Below are 10,436 nucleotides of genomic sequence, written 5' to 3'. Positions count from 1 at the left end.
TCTAATGAATGGGAGAAACTCGCGAAAACTAGACCACTAATCGACTCCGAAAGAGTAAACTGGATTAATAACAAAATACAACACAACGAAAAGGAAAAAAAGAAAACAAACATGCTAAAACAAAAGGCGCGTATAAAATGGAACCTCGAGGGCGACGAAAACTCCAAATACTTTCATAACTATATTAAAAGATGTTCAAACAAAAATAACGTCCGAGGCATATCTCTAAATGGATCATGGTCCGAGGACCCAAACACAATAAAAAACGAAGCACTTAAATACTTTGAAACTCTATTTAAATCCAAAAAACGTAAAGGAAGTTGCCTCTTCGAAAACGATCCCCATCGTTCTTACATCACCAATGAGGACAATCTATTTCTTGAAGCCCGATTTTATGAAAATGAAGTGTGGAATGCGCTTCAAGACTGCGACAGCTCTAAAGCTCCCGGTCCTGACGGTTTCAACATGAAATTCTTCAAAAAATACCGGTGGCTGATAAAAGAGGATCTCCTTAATGCCCTAGATTGGTTTTGGACCAATCCCGAAATATCTAGGGGATGTAACGCCTCCTTTTTCACATTAATTCCTAAAAAAGCCAATCCAATCGGATTTAATGAATACCGTCTAATTTGTTTAATAGGAAGCTATTATAAAATCCTCAACAAAATCCTTTCCAATCGTCTATCGAAAATAATACATAAAATAATTTGTATTAAACAAACTGCTTTCTTAAAAGGTAGAAACATCCTTAATAGCGTCTTAATAGCAAACGAAATAATTGATGAATTAAAAAGAAAAAAACAAAAGAGCCTCATATTCAAAGTAGATTTCGAAAAGGCATTCGATTGCATCAAATGAGACTTCCTTTTCGATACTATGAAGTGTATGGGATTCGAAACTAAATGGATTAAATTCATCAATGCATGTCTCACATCATCGTCCATCTCCATCCTTATCAACGGATCCCCGACCTCGGAATTCTCACCGGGTAGGGGTATCCGTCAAGGAGATCCAATTTCCCCTTTCCTATTCATCATCGATGCCGAAGGCCTTAATATCCTCGCTAAACGTGCAATCGCAAATGATCATTTTCGTGGCATTTGCATTGGACACAAAAAGATTGTTGTTTCCCATCTCCAATATGTAGACGAAACAATCTTTTTCGACGAATGAAGCAAACGTAACGCAAAAAATATATCCAAACTTTTAAAATGCTTTGAAAATATTTCTGGTCTAAAAGTCAACCTTAAAAAAAGTAAATTATACGGGATCGGGGTTTCAAAAAGTGATGTCGAAGTAATGGCCAACTTCATTGACTGTTCGGCAGGCACTACCCCTTTCACCTACCTCGGTTTACCGATTGGTGTCCAACTTCAAAAGCATCTTCATGGCAACCAATCATTGAAAAAGAAGAAATTTTAATCATATCATACGGCGGAAGGTTAACTTTAATCATATCCGTAATAACAAGTCTCCCACTTTACTACTTCTCCTTATTCCATGCACCCATTAAAATAATTAATACACTTGAAACTAAAAGAAGAAATTTTCTTTGGGTTGAATCGAAAACAGAAAATAAAATAAATTGGATAAAATGGGAACAAATACTATCGCCATACGATAAAGGTGGTTTGAACATCAGAACCTTACTTTGCAAAAACATCTCCCTACTATGCAAATGGTGGTGGAGGTTTCATAATGAAAAAATGCACTATGGGTAAAAATCATATCGAGCATTTATGGGGCGGGCGGGGGTATGCGCTAACGTTTTTTCGAGAAATATTTCAGGTAACACAATATGGAACGGGATCATCAAATCTGGAAAAATCGCGGACAACATTGGCACCAACTTCACCATCTTGATCATCAAAAACATAGGCAACGGCAACAACACCAAATTTTGGCTAGATAATTGGTGTGGAACAGAAAAATTTTGCTCCCAGTTTTGAGGACTTTTTATGCTAGAAACAAACAAAAACGCGTATGTTTCGGATCGACGCACTACAAGTAACTCGACAACGAAGAGAACATGGAGTTGGTCACGAACACCAAATGGTCGTATGCACAATGAATTAACGGAATTAAACAATCTCCTAGCGAACATTAATCTCTCCGATAATCCCGACACTTGAAAATGGAACATGGATCAATCCAGTATTTTCACAACAAAATCACTAGCGGCTACTCTCGATAACTTAAAACTTGCTAACTCGCATTCCTTAATTGAGACGCCTAGAAACAAATTGATACCACAAAAAATCAATATCTTCATGTAGCGCGTAATAAACGGAAGAATCTCAACTAGAACCGAACTCGACAAACGCAACGTCGACCTTGATACACTTCTTTGCCCACTTTGTAACTCACACATCGAAACCATAGAGCACATCTTATTCCATTGCCCAAAAACAACATTAATTTGGAAGTCATTTCTACATTGGTGGAATCTTCCCTCCAACTCCCTAACCAACCTCCTTGATATAACAACAACTAACCAAAACTTTACCTCGACGCATATTGGTACCTTCATTTGGCAAGCCAGCAAATGGACCTCATCCTACATCATATGGAAACACCGTAACATTAAAGTATTTAGTAAAAAGGAATGGAATGCCGCCAACATCATCTCCATGATCCAATCTCAAACATTCACATAGATTTCAAAAAGAATAAAAAAGTCAACAATTGAGTGGCATCAATGGCTTATTAACCCATCCTTCTATACATCATCGAACGCACAAAAAACGGGCATCGGTTAAATAGAAAAAATTGCATACCACTACACTATTCGGATCTTGGCTCCTCTACGCACTTGGTTAAATGGGTGGGCGTGATCGACTTTGTCATCGCAAAAACGGTACTGTTTGGTTGCTCCATCACAGCTCGTCTTCTCAAGTGCCGTGGTGCATAGTGGTTCCCCAATCTTGAATATGTGTAGTAACTCGTATTGCCTTATGATTCAAATACGTTGTATAATGTATAGGGCTTTGTAATACTTCGTTATATTAATAAAAGTTTTACTTGCTTTTCAAAAAAAATAAAGAAATAAAATAAAATAAAATAATATTTTTTAAAATGTGTATATATTATTAAAATTAACTTTCCCTTTTATTGTGGGTTGATTATTCTGGTGCTTAACTTATGATATATCTAGTCCTGCTCAATCCCCCGTATTTCAACTGTTAATCAGTATTATTTTTGGCTACACTTTGATTATTAAAGTATCTGTTTAAGCCCTCAACTTATAACTTGTATTAATCCCCCTTCATAAAAAGACTACATAATAACACCTTTAATTTTTTTTTTTTTTTGAACAACAATTGGGATCACCCGAGGGGGACTAAACCACACGTTGCGATCATTTCATGTTTTGACTATGCCGATGCAGCGATAATAACCCCGCCCACATCGCTGCCCGGGAGGAAACCTTGAAACCGATCCAAGGGCACGGCCAAGCAAAACCCCCTCCCCTTTACCCCCCCAAACGATATGGAAAAGGTGCCATGGGTGGATACTTCATGGCAGGGATGAAATTGTGTTTTTAATATGTAGCCAACGGGGATCGAACTCCTAACCTCCCCTAAAGGAGGCAGACCACCAACCGCTGGACCACATCACAACTTCTAATAATACCTTTAATTGATATTACTACGTGTAAAACGACAACATTAACCTTAAATTTGATGGCTCACTTAGATTTTTTTTTCATAAATGTTTCATTCAGAATTTCAGAGTGTGTAATTGTTAAATTTAGAGATTTTGGCAATGTTTGGCATTGAGATTTTTGGAGTTTTTTTTTAGTGCTTTAAAGAGTTTTTAACTTTTATGAAAAAAACTCATATTTAATAGCGTTAATTACACCAATGGTCCCTGTGATCTATTTTAAATTACGTCGCTAGCCTCTAACTCTTAAAAATTATATGGTTCGTCCATGTGGTTTTAAATCCAAACTGTGGTGGTCCAATTTGTAACTTCTGTTTTATGTATCCGTTACCTGGAAACACGTGCTCCTCACATGATGGCTATTACACTCGTTGATAACTGAATATAAACCTAGGGTAATCCCATAATATTAGATAACCTATTCGACGATTCAGTTCCATGATATAACATTCATCCGTATTTTTAAAACCTGTTTAATCCATTTAATTCCAAAGCAACTGTACTTGACGATGAACATATCACAACAAAATGATGATGATTTCGAACAATGGGAAGATGAACGTGAAGATGATCAGATTCGTAAGTTACCGATAATACATATACCATATACATATATACATATATTACTTATACAAAACATATACTCATAAGTGAATGGTTCGTTAATTCTGTTTTGTTGTTATAATAAGTCTTTAAAAGATTCATGTTGTTTGATTGTTATACTCTAACTGAGCAGTGATAGTATTGAATGTTTTGTTGTTATGTTGTTATGTTGTTATAAATGATGTTTATGTTTTAATCTGATTCACAAAAAAGTGGTAATAAGCTCATTCAAATCTGATATAGTCTTATTTATACGGGTACATATGAACTGATAATGTGTTATAGTGTTTATGCATGTTCATTTACCAAAGTTGTATTCATAAGATAATATGTTCAGAATAAGAATAACTGATATATTCATACATGTACACATAATGATGATGAAGCAGATGAAGGAGAAGATAGTGATTATTTAGTTGATGAAGAGAACCATGTTGATGAGATTCATGTTGATATGAGGGATTACAACTTACATATTGATAAGGAGGTTGAGTTTATGAGAACTTCTCGCAATCAACCCAACATCACATGTGACAATGAACCATTAGATGAAGATGAAGATTTGGAACTTATGGATAATCAGAAATTCAGTGCTACAGATGAAGATGAGGAGGATGAAAATATTAAAATTAGAGCAAGGAAAATAAGGGAATTGGAGAAAAATCAACTTCAGATTTTAGGTAAAGACACACTTTTATGTTGGGCAAACCTTTGGAACCTCAAGAGAAGTGAAAGATCTAGTCAACAAGATAGCAGTTGAAACTTGAAAGAAGTTGAAAATTGTAAAAATGATTTGGAGAGAGTAAGAGTTGTTTGTGTTGGCAAAAAGATTGAGTAAGGGGGTTGTTCTGAGTCTACTGCTGTAGCTAACAAACCTGATAATGTCCTTGGGTGTTACAAGTTAGCAAGTTACAAGTTGGTGACACATGAAAGGTTAAAACAATGTTCATCTGTCTATTTGGCAAATGATATTATGCAACAAATTGAGGGAAATCCTGACATACCAACACAAGCTTTAAAAGAAGAGTTAGAGAAGAAGTATGCAATCAAAGTTACTAATCAGAAGGCATATTATGCAAAACAGAAAGAATTTCAACGTATTCGAGGTGATTAACAACAATATGGCTTACTCCGAGATTATTGTGGTGAGTTAATTGATAAGAACCCAGGTACGACAATTAGCATTGATGTTGAACCTTTGCATAATACTACTTCTGATTCAAGGAAATTCAAAAAGATATATATATTTGTTTGGTCTGACTTAAAGAAGGTTTTAGGTTATGTATGAGGCAGCTTCTTGGCTTAGATGGTGCCTTTATGAAAGGTCCATTTCCAGGTCAGTTACTCACGTCTGTAGGAATTGACCCAAACAATGACATATACCCTTTAGCGTATGTAATTGTTGACGCTGAAAACATTCAATCTTGGACATGGTTTTTAGAATGCTTGGGAAAATTGGATTTATCAATTAATTCATAGTTGGAATGCATTCTCTTTTGGGTCAAAATGACACTTTAGTATGGGTCAATTGTCACAGCCATCTTTTAAGTCAAAATGCCATTACCATTACAAACTGCCATGTTTTGGGTAATAATGTGTGATGACCCGGAAATTTCTGACCAAATTTAAACTTAATCTTTGTATGATTAACATTTCCGACACGATAAGCAAAGTCTGTAAAACTGAATCTCAAAAATTTTAAACTATTCAAATACCTTTCGGTTGTTCTCGACGATTCGCGAACAATTATATGTAAATAGATACATATATACTATAACTTGAAAAGGTAACAATGTATTAATTGTTTGATACCGTACATTAAACTTATTGGTTTAAATATCTATTTGAACATATATGATAAGTTGGAATTGTAATTGTATGAATAACTTGCGATGTGTACTTAAAACGTGTTTATGAATATTAACTTGGTTATTAAACGTTTTGATTTAAAACAATATTATTAAATTTACTTTGATAGATAACGAGACGATGATTTATAGAAGTCAATGACCAAAACACTCGAATGTATAAGTTATATTTCGAGTGATATAATTTATGGATAGTTAAGTCTATATTTTGACAAATGTACGAGTCACGAAAGGTAAAGTGCCAGTTTTCTCAGTGCACGTAAGGACGTTCGAAAAACCGGAACCGGGACATAAGTCGTGTGACAACGTACGACTTATCGGAACAAAAATTACAAATCAACTATGCACGTGAATTTAATATAATATATAATTAATTATATAAATTATATATATATTATATTTATATTTATTTAATATGTCGACAAACTAGAAGTTAAAACAGATGTGAGCTGGATTTACGGGCCATGCGATCGCATGGCATTTACCCACAAAACCCATGCGATCGCATGGGGTCAGATTTCAGGAAAAGTCTATAAATTCAATCGAGTTCTGGCATAATGCACACACACATATCCATCTATATTACACTGTATTATATTTATAATTTATATTATTATTATTATTATTATTATTAATATTAAGATTATTAATATTAATCTTATTATTATTATTATTATTATTATTATTATTATTATTATTATTATTATTATTATTATTATTAATATTAATACATAAAATACTACGACGAGGTTATGAGCGTGTCACTTTCAAAACGAGTTTACGAGCAAGCTAAAGCTAAGGAAATTGTGGGTTATTGCCAAGGAGGTTATGGGTAATGTTCGGGGGTATATTTATGAATCAAACCTAGTGTTTATCATCTCTGTTACGTCTACATACTTTTCTACAATATTGAATCTCAATATTAATACGTAAGCATTTATATTTTATATTTTATAAATTAATAGTGTATACATACTAGTGCTCGAGTGTATATATTTATACATGCTTGTATACTAAATTTTGTCGTTAAACAGTTTATAATGAATCACAAATTAAATACATATATTACTGGTAAAAGGTATATGATATACATGTTTTCGGAAAGCTGGCGAAAAATCAATAACTTTTCATTTAGATATCGGATAGTTTCGAAGAACGAATCAAAAGATATGGTCAACTGAATTATAATTGACGTTAATTGAAATTGCTTTTGAATCTGCAATTAGGATTTAAACAACTTGTTTACGAGATTGATAAAATGGATTTTTGAATATTACCAGCTGAGTAAATGAATCCTTATATAAAACACGTCTCGTTTGGTTAAACAACTGTCAAAATTGACTTTTTGAAACGACTTTGGATAACTTTTGTGTGTCGATCTCGAGCATTAGGATTGTGATACACTATGACCTGACCTAGCTTGATAGACATTTATTGACCAACATATGTTCTCTAGGTTGAGATCTACGATTATTTGATATACCGAGTTTCGGTCAAATTACGATGAACAACTTTATATGCTGCTAAGGTGAGTTTCATTTGCTCCCTTTTTAATTGCTTTTGCAATCTATATTTTTGGGCTGAGAATACATGCACTTTATTTTAAATGCAATGGATACAAATACATACTTAATTCTACACTGAGTTTGAACCGAAAATCCCTTAGCTTTGGTAACTAGTAACTGCCGGTTATAAGAACTGGTGGGCTTGATATCCCCCTAGCCTTTTAATGGATGTATGCTATTTGATAAGCGTACATGTTGGTTTGCGTGTATTATTAAGATGATTATACAAAGGGTACAAATTATATATACGTTAAGTTTAGTTATCAGGGTGCTCAATTTTGTAGAATATTTTGATAAACGTTTCGGATGAAACAACTGAAATCTTGTGATCCACCTTTATATACAGATTATACGAAACATTAAAACTATGAACTCACCAACCTTTGTGTTGACACTTGTTAGCATGTTTATTCTCAGGTTTCCTAGAAGTCTTCCGCTGTTTGCTTAGATGTTAGACAAGCTATGTGCATGGAGTCTTACATGACATATTTTTCAAGGAAACGTTGCATTCACCAAATCATCACCATGTATCTTATTTTGACTGCATTGTCAACGGAAGTACTGTTGTAAACTATTATTTATGGTGATTGTCTATATGTAGAAATCATCAGATGTCGATAACCTTTGATTTAAATATTCATTTATGGTGTGCCTTTTCAAAAGAATGCAATGTTTACAAAACGTATCATATAGAGGTCAAATACCTCGCAATGAAATCAATGAATGACGTGTTCGTCCATATGGATTTGGAGCGATCGTCACAGTTGGTATCAGAGCGTTGGTCCTAGTGAACCAGGTCTTGCATAAGTGTGTCTAACTGATAGTTGTTAGGATGCATTAGTAAGTCTGGACTTCGACCGTGTCTGCATGTTAAAAGTTTTGCTTATCATTTCTTGTCGAAAATTACATGCCTATCATTCTTAAGTCTAGACACGTTTTACTGCATTGATTGCATGAATAGTGTATAGACAAAATTCATATCTTAGCGTATCTGTTACTGTAAACTTTTCCTGACATCTTCCGAAAATTTCTCCGTGATTTATGGAATTTGGTATTATATATACATATGTAAATTATGTATTGAAGAATACCAAACTAAATTCTATAATCTAATTCATATATAAAAAAAATCATCTCCCTAATTATACAAGATGGATCCCGTATCTAGTTCAAATTCCTTAAACTCTGACAGCTATTTCGATATGAATATTCACCTGAACTCTGAAGAAAGTGTAACCGGAATGGATCAACCAATTAGCCATCATCTATTCTGGATGAATTGGGGATGGGTTCGTAGCCTACTTAATTATTTGAGACAAGAAGAAGGCGATCCCTTCCATCCACCACATTGCCCTCTTGGCGAAGAACCTGAAGCACTTACCGGCGAACCTGTTCGTAATACCATTTTCTCTCTCATCTCCAGAATATCTCGTCATGATCATATACTCTCTCAAATTCTGGATCTTACTCATCCGCTCGTCCGAACCACCAATCATCCCGGTGTAGTAGAAGAAGTCAACGAGCTTCGCGCTCGGGTAGTGGCTTTGGAGAATATGGTGCAAAGGTTACAAGCACCAGCAGCATCACCGGCATCAACAGTACCACCGACAACAACACCAACAGTACCATTACAACCACCAACAACATCCGCATCGCAAACCTCAACTTCACAATCTGTTCCACGAGCATCAACGTCATACGCACCGTAGTTACCAAGAAATACCAGCAACAATAACCGATGAAGTATTAACTCATTTCCCCTGAAGAAATTTTATGTATATTTAATATATATGAATTTTGAAATCAAAATAAATCTTTTCGTACCAAGTTATTACGTGTGAATCTTAACTGGTAGGTACTACTCGGTTAATTCATATTACTAATATGCTATGATGTACATCCTTCGTTAATGACTTAACCGTCGTTAACTACAATCTCTGTTTCCAACTCAATGAATTCCATTTCATAATAAACTAAGTATATTATTCAATTATATGGTTGATTTTATACTTTCATCTTCGATGTATTCGAAACTTTCTAGAAAACATCATTAGTACCTTGCGAAGTTAGCAAGAGTTCCATGAGCACCAACATGATTCACTGAGAAAATATCAATAAAACTGAGTATTGATTACATTAGTGAAATACTCCGTAAAGATTATTAAATCTTTAATGTTTTAGAGATTATTCATTTCTAATTCAAGTCAAAAAATCAAATGAGCTTAATATGATATTAACTCATCAAATCTGTATTACATCTGAAGAAAATATACATACATATATTTTCATAAAGATGGTAATAAAAATTCTTTTGTACAAAATATTACTTGTGAAATCTTTAACGGGTAGGTAATTCTCGGAAAATATATAAGTTCACAATTAATATGTTATACTGTACATTCTTCAACTTTGATTCAAAAATTATTAACTATGCTCACAGCGATATACAATCATTTCCATACAAATTCAATTACATATTCTGATATTGACGGATCAGAATACAAGTCAAGATTTAACGGGTGACATCATTCTTAGATCTCTACATCTTTCAAAGCTATACTTTGACTTCAAAAATGTGAAAGATCCTTTAGCATTGTTATTACTGAAAATAACCTTGAAATTTCAAAGCTATCTTTGATCTTCCGAAAAATAACCTTTCAAAGCTAACAAAAAAATAACCTTTCAAAGCTATCTTTTCAAAAAAAAAAATAACCTTGCAATTTCTTTTCAAAGTATC

This window comes from Rutidosis leptorrhynchoides, chromosome 10 (assembly GCF_046630445.1).
Source record: "Rutidosis leptorrhynchoides isolate AG116_Rl617_1_P2 chromosome 10, CSIRO_AGI_Rlap_v1, whole genome shotgun sequence".
In the NCBI taxonomy this organism is placed as follows: domain Eukaryota; kingdom Viridiplantae; phylum Streptophyta; class Magnoliopsida; order Asterales; family Asteraceae; genus Rutidosis; species Rutidosis leptorrhynchoides.
This window is presented reverse-complemented; position numbering follows the sequence as displayed.